The sequence below is a fragment of the Danio aesculapii genome, chromosome 23, assembly GCF_903798145.1.
Source record: "Danio aesculapii chromosome 23, fDanAes4.1, whole genome shotgun sequence".
NCBI lineage: Eukaryota > Metazoa > Chordata > Actinopteri > Cypriniformes > Danionidae > Danio > Danio aesculapii.
The window spans coordinates 6,219,535-6,242,792 of record NC_079457.1 but is presented as its reverse complement, the minus strand read 5'-3'; the positions used below and the strand labels follow the sequence as shown (position 1 = coordinate 6,242,792).

The following is a 23,258-nucleotide window of genomic DNA, read 5'->3' as shown; positions in this document are numbered from 1 at the left end:
GTGCCAAGAAATTATCCCCCACACCATTACACCACCACCAGCAGCCTGATTCATTGATACAAGGCAGGATGGATCCATGCTTTCATGTTGTTGATGGCAAATTCTGACCCTACATCTGAATGTGGCAGCAGAAATCGAGACTCATCAGGGCAGGCAACGTTTCTCCAATCTTCTATTGTTCAATTTTGATGAGCCTGTGTGAATTGTAGCCTCAGTTTCCTGTTCTTAGCTGACAGGAGTGGCACCTTCTGTGTGGTCTTCTGCTGCTGTAGCCCATCTGCCTCAAGGCTGAACGTGTTGTGTGTTCAGAGAAGCTCTTCTGCAGATCTAAGTTATTTGGTTATTTGAGTTACTGTTGCCTTTCTATCAGCTGGAACCAGTCTGGCCATTCTCCTCTGACTTCTACAAGGCATTTGTGCCCACAGAACTGCCACTCACTGGATATTTTCTCTTTGTCAGACCATTCTCTGTAAACCCTTGAGATGGTTGTGGGTGAAAATTTCAGTAGATCAGCAGTTTCTAAAATACTCAGACCAGCCTGTCTGGCATCTACAACCATGCCACGTTCAGTCACTTAAATCCCCTTTCTTCCCCATCCTGATGCTCAGTTTAAACTGTAGCAGATCGTCTTGACCATGTCTACATGCCTAAATGCATTAAGTTGCTGCCATGTGATTGGCTGATAAGACATTTGCATTAATGAGCAGTTGGACAGGTGTTCCTAATAAAGTAGCCCGTATGTGTCTTCTGTTTTTTTAAGTGTTATATACATGTTGCATGTATAGATCTGGAGTCCAAAAGTTCTCAGAAGCAACATTAACCTAAAATTATTATTTTTTATGTGTTTTTTAAAGGTAAATTAAGGTTATAAAGTGCTGTTAATTGCAGAGCTGTTTCTTTTATTCATGTTAATGTAAAGCACTTTGAATTGCCACTGTGTATGAAATGTGCTATATAAATAAACTTGCCTTGCCTTGCCTTGCCTACGCAGTTGCTGCAGATTGTATTAAAAAAAAAAGAAGAAGAAATGGTGCAAGTTCTGAAAGAGATCAATCCTCAGCCAGGTAAGGAAATGTAATGCAAAAGTACCATAACGCATTACTTACCATTCATTCATTCATTAATTTTCCTTCGGCTTAGTCTCTAATTTATCAGAGATCGGAAGAGCATATGTTACACAGTGGATGCTCTTCCAGTTGCAACCCATACTGTGAAAGCATTACTTACTATAAAATATCATTAGGAAACTCAACTATAGTTACTTTTTTGAAGAGTAACTCAATATTGTAATGCATTACTTTTAAAAGTAACTTTCCCAAACACTGATCCTCATTAACATACACCAGGCTGGAAAACCAAATGAGTAACGCAGATCATAAAAAACATGATGTCATAACAGACCTAAAAACAGTCCACATTTTCATGGCAGAAGGTCATAAAACAGCATCAGCCGCCCTGGTCCACAAACACCCCCAGACCTGATCTCTGTCCCCGCAGCATTGACCGGTGTGGGCGGCTATGTGTGTGTGTGTGTTCAGGCCACCGGCGCCAAAACCTGCGCATGCACTCCCACATCCCACCACAACAGCTTCCAGGCGCTGCGTCATCACGCAAAATACGACTGTACCCTCCACTGTATTTACACCCTCTTTTTTTTACAGTCTATGATTTATCCACATAACCTCAATCCAAATCCACTGTAAACAGGAGTTGCATAAGCAATGGATGACAAACCACATCAGTCTGGGAACAAACAAAAATTAGTCAGCATGCAGAGGGCTATTTTGTAAGATATATTGAAGTGTGTATTTTAGGGTTCTGTAATTGAAGTATCTTCCTGCTGAAAACAATAAAGGGATTACTTTTCACTTTTAGTTCATTTAATTAGCTAGTTGCCATAAATACTGTATATAAATTCAGTATAAAATATACACACACGCCACTTTATTAGGTACACCTTTCTAGTATTGGATTGGACTGGAAATATTCCTCAGATGTTTTGCTTGCAAATTCTGACCCGACCATCCGAATGTCGCAGCAGAAATCAAGACTCATCAGACCAGGCAACGTTCCTCCAATCTTCTATTGTCCAGTTTTGGTGAGCCTGTGTGAATTGTAGCCTCAGTTTCCTGTTCTTAGCTGACAGGAGTGCCACCCGGTGGGGTCTTTTGCTGCTGTAGCCCATCTGCCTCAAGGTTGGACGTGTTGTGTGTTCAGAGATGCTCTTCTGCAGACCTCGGTTATTTGGTTATTTGAGTTACTGTTGCCTTTCTATCAGCTGGAACCAGTCTCTGTAAACCCTAGAGATGGTTGTGCGTGAAAATCCCAGTAGAACAGCAGTTTCTGAAATACTCAGACCAGCCCGTCTGGCACCAACAACCATGCCACGTTCAACAGTTGGACATGTGTACCTAATAAAGTGGCCGGTGTACGTGTCTTCTGTTTTTTATGTGTTTTAGGAGAATATCAGCAGTGTTGGGTGTAATTCAATAGTTACAAGTTACTGTAATTATATTTCTGCTGAAAAAAATAAGGGGATTACTTTCACTTTTAGTTAATTTAATTGGGTACTTGCCATAAATGCTATACAAAAATTCAGCAATTCTGTATTAATCAATTCAGAGAAGCAGCAAATATATTTATAGCATTTATAGAAATATATTATGCGTGAATAGCTAATTATAAAACATATATCAATACATTTATCGTTACATTTATCAATACAATCAAGACAATGCTCAAGAAAAAATGAACTGAGTGAGAAATTAGATCTTGAAAATTTAATGTATACATTCAGAGAATTGATCTAATTCAGATATATTTTACTAATAAGCAGACAATTTATTTATTTACTTTTTATTCTTCACTTTCGCCAATTGGTGAAGTTTTTCCCTCTCCGCTATCGCCACTGGCTTGCATGGTTCGGGATCTGTAGAGCTGAGCATCAGTGGATTTGCTCTTCAATATTTGGACTCTCAGTAGTGATTATTAAACCACACTGAACTGAACTAAACTGAACTGAACTTAAACACTACAAACTGAATTACACTGTTCCTATTTACTGTGACCTTGAAAGAATTGTCAAATGAAATATGGTGTCATTTGTAACATGTTGTATTTTGATACGTTTAACATTTCTGCACCCGATTCGAATGTTATCACTCGATTGAATATCAGTGGTTATCAGCTGATAGACATGGGCCAGGAGCCTTCTGCACCAACTGGTAGCCTCACAAAGCTGTTATCATCGATCCACATGGTTAATCAGCTATACTAATAGAGAAGATTCCATGTCCATATCTGTTTTTACATTACTGTAATGGTTGGGTTTAGGGTTGGAGTAGACCTTAATAAAATACATTTAATGGGAAATTAAATAAATAATATAAATAATTCTCATTACCTTCTGACCACAGCCGCATGTGATCTATAGCTGATTAACCATGTGGATGGATAACAGCCTTCTGAGCCTACTAGTAGGAGCAGATGGACCCTACTGACCCATATCAGATGATAACCACTGATAATTCCCATTCAATCGAGAGATGACATTCACATCGGTTGGGAAAAGCAATAAGTAAAAAATCATGCCATGCCATTGTTTTTAAAATCTGGACCTAAGTGAAACATATACAATGGTTTTCGCTACATTCATTCTTCCATGACGGAGAGCCACACCAAAATTCATCCCGCCATGGCTACATTACAGCTTCTCGTTCAAAACATTCAGTCATGTGTTTTTAAAATACACTAATACAAAAATAATTATTAAAATCGCACCAAAAGGTATTAAATGGTAAGTGAATTATAACAGAGCGAAGTTTGCCTTTACTTCCGGAAATGTTACTGCCGCTCTGTAGGTCTACTGGAGAAATTCATAAATATTCCTAGCAAATCTAATAAATGTTGGAGACATACTCGTTAGATAAACGCACTTAATCACACTTCAGCAGCGTTTATTTGAGAGCACACAAGAAAATCTGCGCTTGAGCAGCATATATTTGAGGGCGTGCAAGAAGATTTGTGCACGAACAAAGGAAATCACAGAGATTTGCATGCTCGTATTACATAAATGCGATCTCGACTTGTAATACTGCTCTCACAACATTTGTCTGTGCAAAAGGCCTGCCACCACAACTGGAAAAAATCCCAGAGGAAACACTGTATATCCAAATTTCTTTTTTAATTATTTCATTTATTTAGGATTTTAGAAGTTGTATCTGCCAGAACATGTTGAGCATTGAGATTATTGATGTAATTAGTAATTAAATAGACTGTTGTTCAATTAACAGTTAAGTTCCAATTAAATAGAAAGTTTGGTTATTTAATGCCAAATTGGGTAACATATGGACTAACAGAAACATTGGGTTAAATTTAATCCTATTAATTTAATTAAAAAAGTAACACAGCACTTGGTTTAGTCTGTATTACACACCAAATTGGGTTGAAATAACCTAGCATTTTTAGAGTATTTGTTTTTGAAACTTATACCCAACACTGGATATTAGTGATTTTTTATAACTGTTGTGTTTGTGAAGTTAAGCATGCCTCCAGATACATTTTGGCCCAATTTTACAGTACAAACATGTGCTTAAGCTCCAAAACAACAGATGGAGAGGCATGAGCTCAACACAGCTGCATTTCACATCATGTGGGAGAAAAAAAAGTTTTCAAGAGTTCGCCCGCATGGATAGGTGAACGCGGGGCACAAAGTAACGCAGGGTAAAATGTAACAGTTATAGGGTATTTGCTTAGGGTTAACCATGGCATGCTTCCGGGGTTTTCATCACAGTGAGACGTCTTCCTGCCAATTATTGAAAAAGTTCAGCAAAATTTGAATGAGAAACACAGGAGAAATCATTTTTGTAGCATAAAAGTATTTTTTATTATACTCAATATTTTTTTAGCTTAAAAAACCCGTGGAAGTTCGTAAGTAAAATCTTAAATTGTTGTGATTACCGTCTTCTAGACTAAAAGATGGAAATATTTTGAAAGATGTAAATAAAACACACAGTGGCTGCTAGCCAGTTTTGAGGGAAACACGACACAGCGGGGTTAGTTGTAACAATTGAGCCACACACTGTTGGACACCATTTTTGAATTTTGAGTGTAATGTTGACGACTTTTTATATAAAAAATGATTTTAATAGAAAATATTTTTAATACAAATTTTTTTATTGCTAATGCTGCGAATAAATGCATTGTATAATAATGGATAACAATGCAAATAAACCCAAATGTGTTTATTCAATAGATAAATAAACAAAAATGCTTTGCTATATAGAATAAAAAAAATTGAGTTAAGCATTGAGGAACTATTTAAATTAATTGTGTGGATCTGACTTTATAAGCATGTGTTATAACTAACCCTCTGTCTGTTACAGACCCGCAGGTGAGGTGAATAGTAACCTTTTTACTCCTGGCACTTCCGGCAATACTGCACAGAAACCAAAGGTCTGGCAATCATACAACCAGTGCTCATTTATAGGAGAGTCTTGTGTGTTGTTGGAAACTAAAATAAGGTTTGTTAAACCCCATAACTTTGTGCATTATTTGGTCAAAACCAAAAAGTGTTACTTTGTGCACCGCTCTCCTCTAATAGACAAAATTCTTTGGTGTATTTGGCGTGCTGTGCGGGAAGAGCCCTTTGAGCTAGGGCTGCACGATTCTGGCTAAAATGTGAATCACGATTTTTAATCAAGATCACGATTCTTTAGATGTAAAAAAGGGTTAATATGAGTACACCCTGGCTCATGCCATTCCCTTTGTCAGAAAAGAAAAGAAGAGAAGAGAGAGGTCCAGTGTCAAACCTGGCCTCAGAACGCTCCTGCCTAGGTTACAGGTGATGGGTGGTACTGGGATCCTGACAATCAAAAAACGCAAGGTATGTCATACATGACCATTTATAGGGGTTTGGTCTTGCATTTATTGAATAATGATATGATTAATTTGTCCTCACACATTTCTCTCGAAATTAGTTTTAAACTTCATTCGTTCATTCATTTTCAACCATTTTTTCCAGGGCTGGGTCGTGGGGGCAGCAGTCTCAAGAGAGAACCCCAGACTTCCCTCTCCCCAGACACTTCCTCCAGCTCCTCCAGGGGGATCCTGAAGTGTTCCCAGGCCAGCAGAGAGACATAGTCCATCCAGCGTGTCCTGGGTCTTCCCCGAGGCCTCCTCCTGGTGGGACATGCCTGGAACACCTCCCTAGGTAGGCGTTCAGGAGGCATCCAAAACAGATGCCCGAACCACCTCAGCTGACTTCTCTCGATGTGGAGGACCAGCGGCTCTACTCCGAGCTCCTCCCGGGTGACAGAACTCCTCACCATATCTATAAGAGTGCGCCCTGCCACCCTGTGAAGGAAACTCATTTTGGCCACTTGTATCCGAGATCTTGTCATTTCAGTCATGACCCAAGGCTAGGAGCGCAGGAACGTAGATTGACCGGTAAATCGAGAGCTTTGCCTTTCGGCTCAGCTCCTTCTTTACCAAAACGGACTTGTACATTGACCACATTACTGCTGCCACTGCACCAATCCGCCTGTCAATCTCACGTTCCTTCATTCCCTCACTCGTGAACAAAACCCCAAGATACTTGAACTCCTCCTCCTGGAGTAAAGACTTTCCTCCAACCTCTAGTTTATAAACTTCACTTATTAAAAATGTATGAATGTCACTGCATCAGATCCCGAGTTTCCTTCTTCATCATCTATACATATCCTGCAGAAAAAAGATTTTCTTCATCAGCAGATTTGTTTGGTTTTCTTTCAGTAACTCATTTACTTCAGAAGCGAAAGGGCAAGGGATGTTTTCTTTAAGGGAATTTAATCAAATCTGTGCTTAAATCAAGACAAAATATCTGACAGTAGGGTCAGATAAACAAACTTGTTTTCCTGTTAAGTTTAATTTCTTTTATTCTGACCTCAGTGGCGGACACTTTTCTTGTTTAAAGCACTTTTCACTTTTGCTTAACTTCATTTAAAAGGATAGTTCACACAAAAATGAAAACTCATCATTTATTGAGGCTCTACTTGTTCAAAAACAGTTCTTCTGTTGAACGCAAATACCGTAGAAAGTACAGCCATTGACTTCCATTGTATTCTTTGTTCCAGCTATGGAAGTCAATGCATGACACATGGTATTTTCAGCAGCGTTCAACAGCGTAAGACCATTTGTGATTTAATTTGACTTTGTGCTGCGTCACTTTCCTCCAGGTCAGGAAGAGATTAGCTGATCTATTCCTAGAAAAAGCCACTCAGACTGGGATTAAGCCCTGCCTGTGAGGAAATGAACCAGAGGAGGCAGTCAATGGGAAACCTTGACATGGATCCTCAATGTTAGGCCATCAGCTGCAGTGGGACAAACTGCTGTGCACTAGGCCTGCAGGACACTGGGATATACTGTTGTTGAGCATTGCAATAACAATATATCTTGCGATGTAACATTTCCCTAGAGAAATGCTATTTTCATTCATTAATTTTCCTTCGGCTTGGACCCTTACTTATTGGGGATCGCTACAGTGGAATGAACCGCCAACTATTCCGGCATATGTTTTACGCAGTAGATGCCCTTCCAGCATCAACCCAGTTTGGGAAACACTCTCAAATTCACACACACTTATTCACTACGGCCAATTGCTGTGATTGTGCTAACCACTGAGCCACCGTGCCACCCCATCTTTGTGTTGAGTTAACAAACCTATATCGAAAGTCTTAATGCTGGAGCGTATGACGTCAGGTGCTTTTTCTGCACAGAGTTAACTTTTTTCAACTACAGGCACACCGTGCTCCGTCAAAAACATGAGGAATACTAATAACATTAGTTAATAACATTTCCAGCTCAAGGTTCATTTTGGGGCTCATCTAGCCATTAGTAAAGAGTGCCAACTGAGAAGGCAGGTATAAAGCTAGATAACCTCCATCTGGTTGGTCAACCACCTATGCATGCAACACAGAAATGCTTATGAGAAAGAAAATGTAAACATACTGTAATTTAAAAGGTTAAACTCCTTCTAAATAAATAATTTTTTGGGTAGTTATCATCAGAACTGATCATTTTTAAAATAGGTTTTGACAAGTCGTGTTGGGATTTGAGAAGTGGGTCAGATCTGTCTGTTCCGGGACGTCATGTCCTGCAGTCTGTGTCTGGCAGCTCATGACCAACAAATGACCAGTCCTGGCTCACATCTCCAGCCTTTCTTTCTGTATTAGCCTTGTATGCTCATCTCTGCTCATGTACAGTCTTGTTAAAGCCGAACCTGTATCTGTAACATTACTAAGCTGTCTTGAGGACATTATCTTCTTCACCTGGGTTATTTACTAATCAAATAATTACCAAGCGAATACACCCTTAAAGTTGATCCATCCATCCATCCATCCATCCATCCATCCATCCATCCATCCATCCATCCATCCATCCATCTATCGGTTTGCTATTTGTTTATCTATCCATCTATATATGTAGCTGTCTATCTATCTATCTATCTATCTATCTATCTATCTATCTATCTATCTATCTATCTATCTATCTATCTATCTATCTATCTATCTATCTATCTATCTATCCGTCTATCTGTCTATCTATCCATCTATCCATCCATCCATCCATCCATCCATCCATCCATCCATCGGTTTGCTATCTGTTTATGTATCCGTCTATATATCTATCCGTCTATATATCTTTCTGTCTGCCTATATATCTTTCTGTCTGTCTATCTATCTATCTATCTATCTATCTATCTATCTATCTATCTATCTATCTATCTATCTATCTATCTATCTATCTATCTACCTACCTACCTACCTACCTACCTACCTACCTACCTACCTACCTACCTGTCTGTCTGTCTGTCTGTCTGTCTGTCTGTCTGTCTATCTATCGGTTTGCTATCTGTGTATCTATCCGTCTATATATGTAGCTGTCTATCTAGCTGTTTATCTAGCTGTCTGTCTATCTATCTATCTGTCTATCTGTCTATCCGTCTATATATTTTTCTGTCTATCTATCTATCTATCTATCTATCTATCTATCTATCTATCTATCTATCTATCTATCTATCTATCTATCTATCTATCTATCTATCTATCTATCTATCGGTTTTCTATCTGTTTATCTATCCGTCTATCTATCTATCTATCTATCTATCTATCTATCTATCTATCTATCTATCTATCTATCTATCTATCTATCTATCTATCTATCTATCTATCTATCAAATATATAATACAAATATATAATAAAACATGAAGAAGGCTCAGCATGAGATGTGTTAGACCAGGGGTGTCCAAACTTGGTCATGAAGCGACGATGTCCTGCATAGTTTAGCTCAAACTTTCTTCAATACACTTGCCTGGAAGTTAGCATACCTAGAAAGAGCTTCATTAGCTGGTTCAGGTGTGTTTAATTGGGGTTGGAACTAAAATATGCAGCACACTGGCCCTCCATGACTGAGTTTGGGCATCCCTGTGTTAAACAGTAAAATAAAGAAAATTAAATTAAAATATTAAAAATATATTAATTCAATGCATACATTTAGAGGGGGGGGGGGGGGGGGGGGGGGGGGGGGTCAATATGTAAAACACTTATCAGTTATAATTATTTAAAATTATTCATACATATAGATTTTATTTTATTAATTTGAATGAAATTTATAATAAATATATGAATATAAAAAATATAATTTTGTTTAATATATTTTACAGTTTAATATTGTTCTTTAGTTGTGTTTAAAGTAAAAAACACATATTTAAAAGCGTACCAAACCGAACCATACCGTAACACTCACATACACATAGCTTATTTAACATATAAAATATTAAATATTTCAAAATAAATAAGTTTGAAATTGCTATGATGATAAATTTGAACATGACATCTTAAAAAAAACATATTTGTCACCTGTCATGTCTGTGTGTTTAAATTGATATAAAAATACTGAATTCACATTAAAAATTATTTACAACTACGCTCTAAAAATGCCTTTTGTGATTGGTGTAATCCAATGTCGGGTCAAATATTGACAAACCCAACATTGTATGAATTTTTTTCAATACATTTAAATTACACTTTTTAACCCAGTGGTTTGTTTGTCCATGTTTGACCCAACGTTGGGTTACAACAACCCAGAATTGTTAGCATATTACAATTTTAGGCTGTATTAATTTTCAATATTTGCTTCAACAATAACAACATAAAAACTATATACCACTGATGCTCATTTATGGCGCCTTTCCATGAATTTTGCACCCATTAAAGTTTTATAAAAAAAGTTGCTCTCAAGAAAAAAAAAGGTGTCATTATATTCTGTAACAAGTGTCTAATTGGGGTGAGATGTGAAGCAAGACGTCCGAAAAACAATATACATGTACACAGCAGTATCCCAAAGCAGACGTACAGATGAAATTTCGACTTTTTAATGGACCCTTAAGCCTGGCTCCTTTATAAGCGCCTCATTTCGTGTCTACGAGTGAAAGAACCGCATACAATAAAATGTCGTCCATTAGTGTTTACCTTTTCAGCCGCGGTTCTTCAGAGCTGCGCCTCTTTTGTGACTCCACTCGACAGATCCACACCGTTTTCATTAAAAACAAGCTGGGTGTTTGTTTATTAGTCCGTTTTTATGCCTTTTAAGCCCCGTCCGTTCATGAGCGACATCAATGGCTGTCCTTTTAGTCACACGTATACAAAAACTCAATGTTCTTAATGTGTTGATGGAGTCTTTTGTGGAGATGATGAGAAGAAAGTCCGAATCGCGCGCTTTTTTTCACGCGCCTTTATTCTTCTTCACTCACAATGAGAAGCAAACGAGGTTTCTGCGTCTTATTTATTAAGATTAATTAAATTTCAGGGACTGATTCTATTGATTTAGGCCTACATGATCCTTCAACCGACTTGAAAATATACTATATTATTATTTTAAAGTAAATATTGAACTATAGCCTATACTTGAATTCGCCTGTTGATTATAGTTGCTGCGGCAACACTATAATAGTAGTATAGTGATATAAACAAATACTGTAGTAAGTAATACAGTATAAAACAGTTTTAAAACACAATATAATTTGCTGTAAAATACTGCAGTATTATTTATGTGGGAAATGCTCAATGAACTCTTGAGTAATTTCATATTTGGCCTGTTAATGAAGACCATGGGAAAAGTGATGAATATAATATCCCAAAAAAATTATAGATAATACTCGTAATATCCCTACTGAAAAAACAGCTTAAACCAGCCTAGGCTGGTTGGCTGGTTTTAGAGGGGTTTTGGCCATTTCCAGGCTGGTCTTAGCTGGTCAAGCTGAAAATGACCAGCTAAAACCAGCTTGACCAGCCTACCCAGGCTGGGAGCCCAGCCAAAACCAGCTATGTCCAGCTTAAACCAGGCCGGTCAAGTTGGTTTTCGCTGGATTTAGATGGTCATCAGATGGTCATCAGCATCAGCTAAGACCAGGCTGGAAATGGCTGGAAACCAGCTTGGAAATGGCCAAAACCCCTCTTAAACCAGCTAAACCAGCCAACCAGCCTAGGCTGGTTTAAGCTGGATTTTTCAGCAGGGATAGAATTATATTGTGGGTAAATTCTGAAGTATTAGCAGAGCTACTAGCAAAACCATAATGTATAATTAGGATGTATTATCAATTTACAGATAGATAGATAGATAGATAGATAGATAGATAGATAGATAGATAGATAGATAGATAGATAGATAGATAGATAGATAGATAGATAGATAGATAGATAGATAGATATGCAGTCTTAATAGGGATGCTGTGTTTATGCAACTGGTCCCTGTGTTCAGAGCTGATTATGAGAGATAAAGATGATCCCTCACGCACCACTGACCTCCTTCAACACATTATATCATCATTATTACCTGCTGCTGCTGGAGGTTCGTGTGTTCAACAGTAGGAGCTCAACATCAAGTCACGTCATGCGGTTTACATTTGCGTTTGTGATTCTGTGTTTGAACAGTCCAGTGCTGAAAAACAAAGGCTGAGTGAGTTTGACACACATCTGATCTGACATGTTTACCAGGAGTCAAACCAAGCTTAAATCCACAATGGATGAAAAGTTATAGGTAATATTATATTAGTAATATATATGATATATTATAGGTAATATTCTGAAGTATTAGCAGACATACTGTAGCAAAACCTTTAATGCATAATAATTAAGATGTACTAATTTATATTTATTTATTTGAAGGATGTTAAAATTCATGATTATGATATAAAAATAATTATGAGTCATAATTATGGCATAATAAATAAAAATAAAAGGAAAAAGTTTGGAAATTAACGAATGGCAGGGATAATTTTATAATTATGACAATAAATATAATTCAATAATAAATTAGGATGAAATTAGGAAATAAAAAATAAACTATAATCTAAAATTATGACAAAAAGAAGGGATAATGAACAGTATAAATTGTCTTAATTACAATATAAAGTCTTAATTATTACACATACTAAGAAGAAATGATTATATGAAACATCAAACAGTTTCATATCATATTATTATATGGAAAAAGTCACAATTATGAAATAAAAATTATGGCACTATTCATTTATTTTCCTTCTGCTTACTCCCTTATTTATCAGGGGTCGCCACAGCGGAATGAACCACCAATTATTTCAGCATACGTTATACGCAGCCGATGCCCTTCCAGCCGCAACCCAGTACTGGGAAACACCCACATACCCTCATTCACACACATACACTATGGCCAGTTTAGTTTATCCAGTTCACCTATTGTGCATGTGTTTGGTCTGTGGGGGAAACCAGAGCAGCTGGAGGAAACCCACGCTAATATGGGGAGAGAGATTAAGAAATACAAAGGGGAATAAAGTCATAATCATGAGATAAAAAGTATGACATTAAAAGTAAAAATGTAGCAGAATATGCTGTATGGCAAATTGTATAACTGGTAGAAATAGTAAAAGTTGAAATGATGACATACTAAATTAATTACAGTAATATTATTGACTAATATCAAAATGTTCATCTGATTCATGTACAATGCAGTTTGTACAGTAATATTTAGTAGATATATTATATGAGAGACTTGCTTTGTTTACCAAATAAAGTGAATCTAATTGGATTTGCATTTTAAAGATTACCTAAAAGTTAAAAAGATATTATTTTTATTTCACATATTATGGTTTTATTTATGATACTCCCAAAATAATTCAGCAGAAATACGCAGATTTTTACCAAAATTCTCCGCAGAAATAGCAAAAAACGTCTGCAGATTCCGTCTGGCCTTAGTCACTGACAGATAAAAGGTCAAATAATTAAACAGAAAAAAGAGATAAAGTGTCAAAAGTATGTCAAATTAAGAGAGAAAGTCAACATTATGCACTGTAAAATGCTGTTTTTTAACCCTATGTAGGATAAAATAGGCAAACACAACATTGTGGAATTTTAATTACTTTTGAATTGATACATTTTAACCCAATGGTTGGGTTTGCCTATATATTTGGGTAATAAAAACTGTTTGTATATTCATGATCTGCTGAAATTCTTGATTCTGATTGGCTGGAAGGTGTGCAATATAAGAGGATAACATATGAGTCATAACTGCCCAAGAAAATCTAATAATAAGAGTAAAAATGACACCAAATTAAAAAATGCAAAGACAACATTATGCACTCTGGAAATGCTGGGCTGTTTTTAACCCAACATAGAATCAAATATGGGCATATGGAGGTTTTTCCAATCAAATTTATGTCATACTTTTTAAACCCAATGGTTGGATTTGTTCATATTTGACCCAACGCTGGGTTAAAAAATAAACAGCTTATTTTTAGAGTACGACTCTATAGTCGCGATGAAATTCTAGATTCTGATTGGCTGAAAGGTGTACAATATGAGTCATGACTGCCAAGAAAAGTCGAATAACAAATTAAAATTAAAAATGACACCAAATCAAAAGATAAAAAGACGACATTTTAAGCACTCTAAAATGCTGGGCTGTTTTTAACCCAACTTAGAATCAAATATGGACATATGGAGGTTTTTCAATCAAATTTAAATCTACTTTTTAAACCCAAGAGTTGAATTTGTTCAATATTTTACCCAACGATGGGTTAAAAAAAACTGACTCTTTATTCATGGTCTGCTGAAATAATTCTTTACTCTTATTGGTTTGAAGGTGTGCAAGTGCAATATAAAATGATAACCTATGAGTCGTAACTGCCAAGAAAAATCAAGTAATAACACTGGAAATGGACATAGAGAGTACAAACTTTGGCATATCAAGAGATAAAAGATGACCATTATGCACTTTTAAAATGCTGGGCTGTTCTTAACCCAATATAAGATTAAATATGGACAAACCCAACATTGGATTAAGTTTTTAAATACATTTAAATGAAACACTTTAACCCAATGGTTGGGTTTGTCTATATTTGACCCAGTGCTTGGTTAAACAAACTAAATTATCTTAGGGTATGACTCTATATTCATAATCTGCTGAAGTTCTTGATTCTGATTGGCTGGAAGGTGTGCAAGTGCAATATAAAATGATAACATACAGTAAAAAGGACTCCAAATCAAAAGATAAAAGACGATATTATGCACTCTAAAAATGCTGGGCTGTTTTTAACCCAACATAGGAGTAAATATGGACGTTTTTAAATCATACTTTTTAAGTATGACATAGGTTTTTATAAGTTAACATACTTTTTGTTCATATCTGAATCAACATTGGGTTAAAAAAATAACCCAGCATTTTATTTTTAGAGTGTGATATTTCTATTCATGATCTGCAGATGTTAAATAAAGATAAAGTAAAATTAATGCTAATAAAGCAATCAGAATTATTAGCCCCCCTTTGAGTTTCTTTAAAATATTTCCCAAATGATGTTTAACAGAGCAAAGAAATTTTCGCAGTATGTCCGACAATATTTTTTCTTCTGGAGAAAGTCTTATTTGTTTTATTTCGGCTAGAATAAAAGCAGTTTTTAATTTAATTTTAGTTTTCAAGGTCAAATTTATTAGCCTCTTTAAGCTATATATTTTTTTAAATCTACAGAACAAACCATCGTTATACAATAACTTGCCTAATTACCCTAACCTGCCTAATTAACCTAGTTAAGCCTTTAAATGTCACTTTAAGCTGTGTAGAAGTGAAAAATATCTAGTCTAATATTATCTACTGTCATCATGGCAAAGATAAGCTAAATCAGTTATTAGAGATGAGTTATTAAAACTATTATATTTAGAAATGTATTGAAAAAATCTCTCCGTTAAACAGAAATTGGGGAAAAAATAAACAGAGAGGCTAATAATTCTGACTTCAACTGTATACTGTACATAAAATTCAACATTGACCTGGATGACGACACACAGAAATCAAGACGGAAGCATGTATTTCTATGTCTTTATTTCAAGCAATCAAAAGACTACATACACCGAAGGAAGACGCTTTGCAAAAAAAAAACATCAAACGGCTCATACTGTAGATCATCATAAACCAAACCCAGTTCAATATTAAGAACGAACGAGAAGACATAATATAAAAAAATCTGTGAAAATCACCAACAAATCACCAAAGGATAGAAAGCAGAGACTCAGTAGAAAGCTAACAGTTTGTAGTGATCAGCTAATGTGCATATACATCTCAGTTTAGGTTAGTTTTCTTCAAAACGGGGTGATAAAAAAGGTCATTTTTTAAAAGTTTGACCTGCAAACATTTGACAATAACCACCTGAGGGACAATAAACATGTTGCTACCGCCAGTTCTATGAGGTTTTTTGGTATTTCAAGGTGTTACGCTAACAATACAAAACACCAAGCATCTTTTAAAGAGTGACGAGTGGAAACGTGAAGAGAAAACCTGAAGAAAAGTGTGATAGATCAGAGGTATATCAGACGTTTTTCAACAATAAAGAGCTCACGGAGTGGGTGACGAATGCAAAGACCTTTAGTTTTACCAGCCTGCTCTCACAAGGAAATGTAAGTATTTTACGTTTAGCGGCTAATTCGTACGATTTAAAAAAAGAAGGTGTCATACTCAACACCGCCCCTAAAACTAACCTTCATTCGGGGATGAGCAAATCGTGCTAAATTGTACGAATGAGATCATATGAACTCACACGAATCAGCCGCTAAATCAAAAAGTTACGAATTGCCGTGAGATTGTGTTGGTTTTACCGTAGTAGTTCAAGATTCAATATAAACAGTGAAATGCATTTAATACGTTATGTATAAAGCTACTGTCAATGCGCACATCAAGAATGAACTAGAAACGTAACGCACAATACGATTGCAAAATAACGTTTTTTTTCCCTCCTCCACATTTTGTTTTCCACACTGTAAAATATATCCGTGAATGAGCAGCTTTCTGATTCATGTTTTTAATTATGCTTTTGCATTGCATTATGGGAGCTTGATCTTTCTTCCAACAACTTTTAACCGTGAAAAGTTTGATAAAGTGACTTTTATTAACATTTTTAATAGTTTAAAGTGATATATTGTCTGGGTTGGTGTTGTATATCATGCTACAAAAACCTTGTAATGCCAGTACATTTCTGCTACAGACTTATTTGATTATATATTTATATTATTATTATTATAAACTACTAAAACGTCAATAAAAGTCACGTTAAAGTTAAACTGTAGAGTTGAATTTTCAACATCAAAAGTCGACAGAGCAGAGATTAACATCCCATAATGCAATTCACAGCAGTAAATAAAAGGAAAACACTTATGGAAACTGATCATTAACAGATATATTTTACAGTGCAGGGCAAAATATTAAAAAATATAAATAAATAAATAAGTAACGACCGCTTGAAATCTTTCAGATTTTCTGGATATTTGTTTTGTTCGATATAGATCTAATGCTGTGTTCACAACAGATGCGGATGAAGCGCCAAGCGCAAGTGATTTACATGATAAGTAAATGCAAAGACGTGAATAGACATCCTGCAGCACGATTCACATGAATAATGCGGCACGAATGGCGTGATTTGCATGAATGAAGTGGCGTAATTGAGCGTTTTGCGTGTTTGACGCACTTAACTTTGCTCGAGTTGGAAAATCTGAACTTTAGCAGAGATTCGTGTTGCATTAACCAATCAGGAGCTTGCTCTTGTAGTGGTGTGATTTTGATGTAGTGCCTGTTGTTAGCGTCCCGAGGGGAAATCCTCTTGCCGACACCGGACAACAGCTCATCAAACAGGGCTCGGCTCAGTCTGGAGCACTGCTGAACGCTTCCATCATCCAGGTATAGTTGCTGAAAAAGCACGTCTGAAAGGATCTAGTGAACTCAGACACGGCGCCGAATGAATCTTCGCTGTTTTTAGCCTTCCAAAGCACATAAATCCCAGCTACCATCTCAATAAAATCCATGTTAGCCTTTTAGCAACGAAGCTAGTGTCACCCAGGCAGACAGAAGCCCTGCCCATGACGCAAATGCGCGTCTATTGTGAAGTGAATTTGAAGCATGAATGAAACGAATTTGACACGCGAATGAAGCGATTCAACTCAAAATGTTCACGCGTCTATTTACGTCTGGTGTGAACACAGCATTATAGGATTTCTTTCCAAACGTCAAATAAAAACATTGTCATTAACTGTATTATTTACCAAAAAAAAAAAAAAATCGACAAAATAATTAATTCTGCGTAAGATGAATGGATTTTTAATTTCATTAATTAAATGTTTGCGGTGAACTGTCCCTTTAAGAATCTTCATTGTACTAGAAAACAAAATGGAGAATTAAAAATCGTAATTTTGCGGTGAAACATAGTGAGGAAACGTGACATTAAAGATGTCCTGAAAGTGAGGTAGAAACACTGAAAATGTAAACCAGAACACTGAATTGAAATGATACTAAAATATAGCAAGAATGAAAACAAATACTCGCTGGTTTTACCAGGTACGAACGTCCAGATCACAGAAAATATCGACTAGAATCTTAAATTCATGTCAGTATTTTGTTTAGCTACACTCTAAAAATACACATAAATTAACAGATTTTAATATTTTGTGGTTCATGTTTTGCTTTTTTCCCATTTTATTTATGCTCCTGAATTGCATTATGGGATCTTGATCAATTCTACAAGCACTTCTGATGGTGAAAAGTTAGAAAAATTGATTTCTATTTACATTCCTATTAGTTTGAAGTGATGTCTGGGTAGGTGTTTTAAATCCCGCCACAAAAACCCCTAGTTCCTTTATTCATCAGGGGTCGCCACAGCGGAATGAACCGCTAACTATTCCAGTATATGTTTTCACAGAGGATGCCCTCCAAGCTGCAACCCAGTACTGGGAAACACTCATACACACTCATTCACACACATACACTACGGCCAATTTAGTTTATTTAATTCACCTATAGCACATGTGTTTGGACTGTGGGGAAAACCGGAGCACCCTGAGGAAACCCACGCCAACACGGGGAGAACATGCAAAGTTCACACAGAAATGCCAAATGGCCCAGCTGGGACTCGAACCAGCGTCTTTCTTGCTGTGAGGCGACAGTGCTAACCACTGAGCCACCGTGTCGCCCAGGATTTTCTTTACAGTGTAGTTATGAAATAGTTTGACAACAGGCAATGTTCATGACCAGTCATCATCACATTGAAATTGTCTTGGTTTCAAACTACTGTGACTTCAGAGTTAAATTTTTGACATCAGATTTGAAAAAAGCAGAGATCAAGGACCCATAATGCAATTCACAACCATACGTAAATATAAAACAGCCATGAATAACAAAATATAGAAACTCTACAAAAAAAATCCCTCTTTGTAATGAAACACTTTAACATCTGGTAGTGTGTTTTACTCAAACAGATCTGAGGAGAAACCAAGACTCCGCAGTTTCCATAGAAATGGAATTTCCTAACATTCCATTTAAATTCCAATTTCAAACAGTTGCGTTCCAACGGAAGCCGAGAGCATTCCGAATTAGAATGTCATTCTTTTTAAAGCCTTCTTTGATGTGAAAGGAAATCAAACAGACAAAGTAAAAAGATATTTGATCCCTCACCGAACCATATTTACACACCGTCAGCTGACTGCATAGATGATCACATCATCTCCTGACCAATGCTATTGCTTTTTTCATACCTGATCAGTGTCTTAATAATACAAACAATATTATCTGACAAAAAAAAATCTAATTAAATTTGAATTCCTATTGCATATATATATTTTGCATGTGTTTGCGTGGTGAAAATAATTTATAATATATATTAAAATAAGAACTAAACCCATCCAAGCATGTTCTCTCTTATTTTTTTTTAAAACAAGGCACAAAGGTGATTTTTTTTTTGTCGTTTTCATTTTTTTGGGGGAGAAATGCTGTTTTTAACGTGACCTAAAGGAGAAACGGTGTAACTTTGCACCCATAAAATTCACATTATATCGTTCACAGTGTGTCTTCGTGCTCGTGAGCTTTATAATAACTTCCTTCTCTGTCGTCTGGTGAATATTTAAGAGCATTCGCAGACATTCACTCAACCCTATTATCGACATCTAGCTATTTACATCTATACTGTGTGGTAAATAATAGGTAGTTTTGACAGAGGTGCAGACAAAGTACAACTTCTGGTCTAAAACGACAGCAGGAATATGACTGGATTGCTGCTGAGATCTGGAATTAGATTTTGTGATGAGTTTTTTGGGGTGTTGATGATGATACCTGCATAGCATTTCCATCTGATGGGTCTTTAAAATAGACAGGAAGTCTCTTTAATTTCACTTCTGCTTTTTGCAAGTGTTTGCAAAAGTAAATTCACAGTTCCAGGATTGGCTTTTTCCCTTTTTCACTTCCGCTTTACTGTGAAAACCTGTGGAAAGAGCCAAAGAAAAGAGTTACTCAACCATACAGATACACACGCAAGACTTCTGTCAATATACAGTAGTCAATCCTTGAAGTGGATCAGAACCTTTCATCAAATTTGTCCTAAAACTATTCAGCAACTCTCCACTTCAAATGTTTACTACTTAATATGCAAATTCGAGTCACATTTTGGTTGGTCATAACCGCAGAAAGTTGAGATCATCGCATTAATATACTGTATAATCTGGCTGCATGTTTTGTACGTCCATGTGTCGGACATCTGGAGGATAAACGATTTACTGATGCAACACTGTGTGTCATCCAATCTGTTCCTGGATCAGATCCTGCTTCATCCTCTGCCAACTGGGTCTGAGAAATCCAATAACGCTGTCTGTTCCATCATGTTTATCATGTCTGACCTGACAATATTGTTACAAAGGGTGTACATAAACAACTTTACACCTCTTTGTGTTCTTATACACGCTTAAAATGGTGTGTTTTAAGAATTAAGAGATTGCTATTTCACAAATAATTTCAATGAAATGGGTAACTTAAATAATAATAATAAAATAATAATAATAATAATAACAACAACAATAATATTAATAATAACAACAACAACAATAATAATAATAATAACAACATTATTATTGTTTATAATAATAATAATAATAATAATAATAATAACAATAACATTATTATTGTTTATAATAATAACAATAATAATAATAACAACAACAACAACAACAACAACAACAATAATAATAATAATTTTATTGTTTATAATAATAATAATAATAATAATAACAATAATAATAATAATAATAACAATAATAATAACATTATTATTGTTTATAATAATAACAATAATAATAATAATAATAATAATAATAACAATAACAATAACAATAATAATAATAATAATAATAATAACAATAATAATAATAATAATAATAACATTATTATTGTTTATAATAATAACAATAATAATATTAATATTTCTATTATTATAAAAAATATTTTGTTTATAAAATAGTTTATTTAAAACTATAATTTCAAAGTGCTTTACATATTTATGAAAATAAAACTTACAACAAATACACAAAAAAAATACATTGAGAAAACAAAACCAAGAAAATAAAAGGCAAAAATATTGTATAAAATATCAGTATTCTAATGTAAAACATACTCCAATAATATACATTAACAACCCATTAATGGCTAGTAAATTTCACAAATAATCAAACAATTGTGTTTATTATTATTTTATTTAAACTTTAAATTAATTTTCATTTTTAATTATATGTCATTTTTGTGTTGTTGCCACTTTTATTATTCTTTTTATAACATGCCTGTATAATACACTTTCATTTATATTTTATTTCTACTAAGCTAAATGAAAAATGTTAATATTTCTAGAGAGAGAGAGAGTTTTAATTTTATTGCCATTTCAGCTTCTATGGCTAAGTCATGGCAAAAAAAAAAAAATAGATCAATTTTACCACGTTTTATAAATACCAATTTTCTATAATTATAAAAATATTCTAACAATTAAAAGTAATCAACAGCAATAAAAAGTATACAAGGTAAAATACATAAATAATAATGATAATATATAAGATAAAAATCTAAAACAGTTTTTTAAGGTTTCCTTTTGATAAAAATTGTACAATTTTAGATGGATTTGTAAGTATTTCTAAGAATGGCAAATCAAGCAGCAGAAATTATTTCAGGTTTATGGCTTTAGTTTTATTAAAATTAAAATAATTAAAATTATTATTATTATTAGTAGTAGTAGTAGTAGTAGAAGTAATGGAATTAATAATAATATTATAATAAAAAGTAATGTTTATTAAATAGTTTATATAAAAGAAGAATTCCAAATCACTTTATATATTTATGAAAATAAAGCCTACAGAAAAAGACCAAAAATACATTGAGAAAACAAAACCACAATAATAAAAGGCGGAAAGAGCGTATAAATATTAGTATTCTATTGAAAAACATACTTCAATAATATTCAAACATAAACATTATCTGTTTAATGTTTATCATTTTTATTTTTATTTAATATTTTTTCATATGTTGTCACTTGTCACTTTATGTACACTGGAAGCTTCTGTAGCCAAAACAAATTCCTTGTGTGTGTGAAGCACACTTGGCAATAAAACTGATTCTGATTCTGATTCATTAACAACTCAGAAATGGCTGGTTAATTTCATACAACTGTATTTATTATTAATTATGATTGTATTTATAGTTTCAATTAATTTTTATTTATAATTTTATGTCATTTTTGTGTTGTTGCAACTTTTATTATTCTTTTTAAAACATGCCTGTATAATACACTTTAGTTTATATTTTATTTCCACTAAACTAAATGAAAAATGTAAATGTTTTCAAGATGGCAAATCAAGCAGAAATTATTTTAGGTTCATAGCTTTAGTTTTATTAAACCTCCTATTATTATTATTAATATTATTATTATTATTAATATTTTCTCCTAAATTTAATGTCTGAACACATGGAATATTTGACCTTTATTCATTCATCCATTCATTTTCCTTCAGCTTAGTCACTTTAATCATCAGGGGTCGCCACAGTGGAATGAATCGCCAACTCATCCAGAATATGTTTTACACAGCAGATGCCCTTCCAGCTGCAACCCAGTACTGGGAATCACCCATACCGTCTCACATCCCCACACATATTCAGTCATATTTATTCAATTCCCCTATAGCGCATGTGTTTGGACTGTGGGGAAAACTGAAGCACCCGGAGGAAACCCATGTCAACACGGGCAGAACATGCAAACTCCACACAGAAATGTTAACTGACCCTGCCGGGGCTCGAACCAGCGACCTTCTTGCTGTGAGGCGACAGTGCAAACCACTTAGCCACCGTGACACCCCTATTGGACCTTTAATTGTTGAATTACAATAATTGAATAATAGACTTTGTGGGAATATAAATTTATATTCCAAAGTAATGCAAAGTGTCAGTTTCACAGCACGGCTGTGTAACTTGTTTTCTCTTTTCGGTCAACCGGTCAGGCGGTTTCTGTCTCCAGAACATAATTTGCGGGTCATGCTTTCATGCTACAGAAACCATTTTTTTGATTAACTTGTGAGGTCAGTAGCTGGGCCGGTTTCTACACCTATATGCCAATTTACCCTGCTGACTCTAAAACTGAATTTACATGCTTTGTTTAGCCATCTCCCCACCTCCTAACACATTATAAACAGAACAGCTTTGTCTCAAATCAGACTTGTGAAAAAACTCGCAGACTGCAGACCTCCAGTAGGCTCTGCAGACACATGAGCCGCATTTCCACTATCGGGCCAGTGCGAGCCAGGGCTTTAATCGGGCCAGGCCGGGCCAATAGCCCGGGAGGTTGAGAAATGAGGCCGAAATCATGTCGCGTTTCCACTGTCAGGCTAGTTGCTCGCAGCGCGTCACGCAA

General features: G+C 35.2%; 1 protein-coding gene across 1 annotated transcript in view; it reads right to left on the bottom strand.

Moving 5' to 3' along the window:
* Positions 1-15,371: 15,371 nt before the first annotated feature.
* Positions 15,372-23,258, bottom strand: part of stk35 (serine/threonine kinase 35) — a 29,627-nt gene continuing 21,740 nt past the window's right edge. The window contains 1 exon segment of the mRNA XM_056449776.1: positions 15,372-19,802. The gene's annotated coding sequence lies outside the window, so the exon portion shown is untranslated.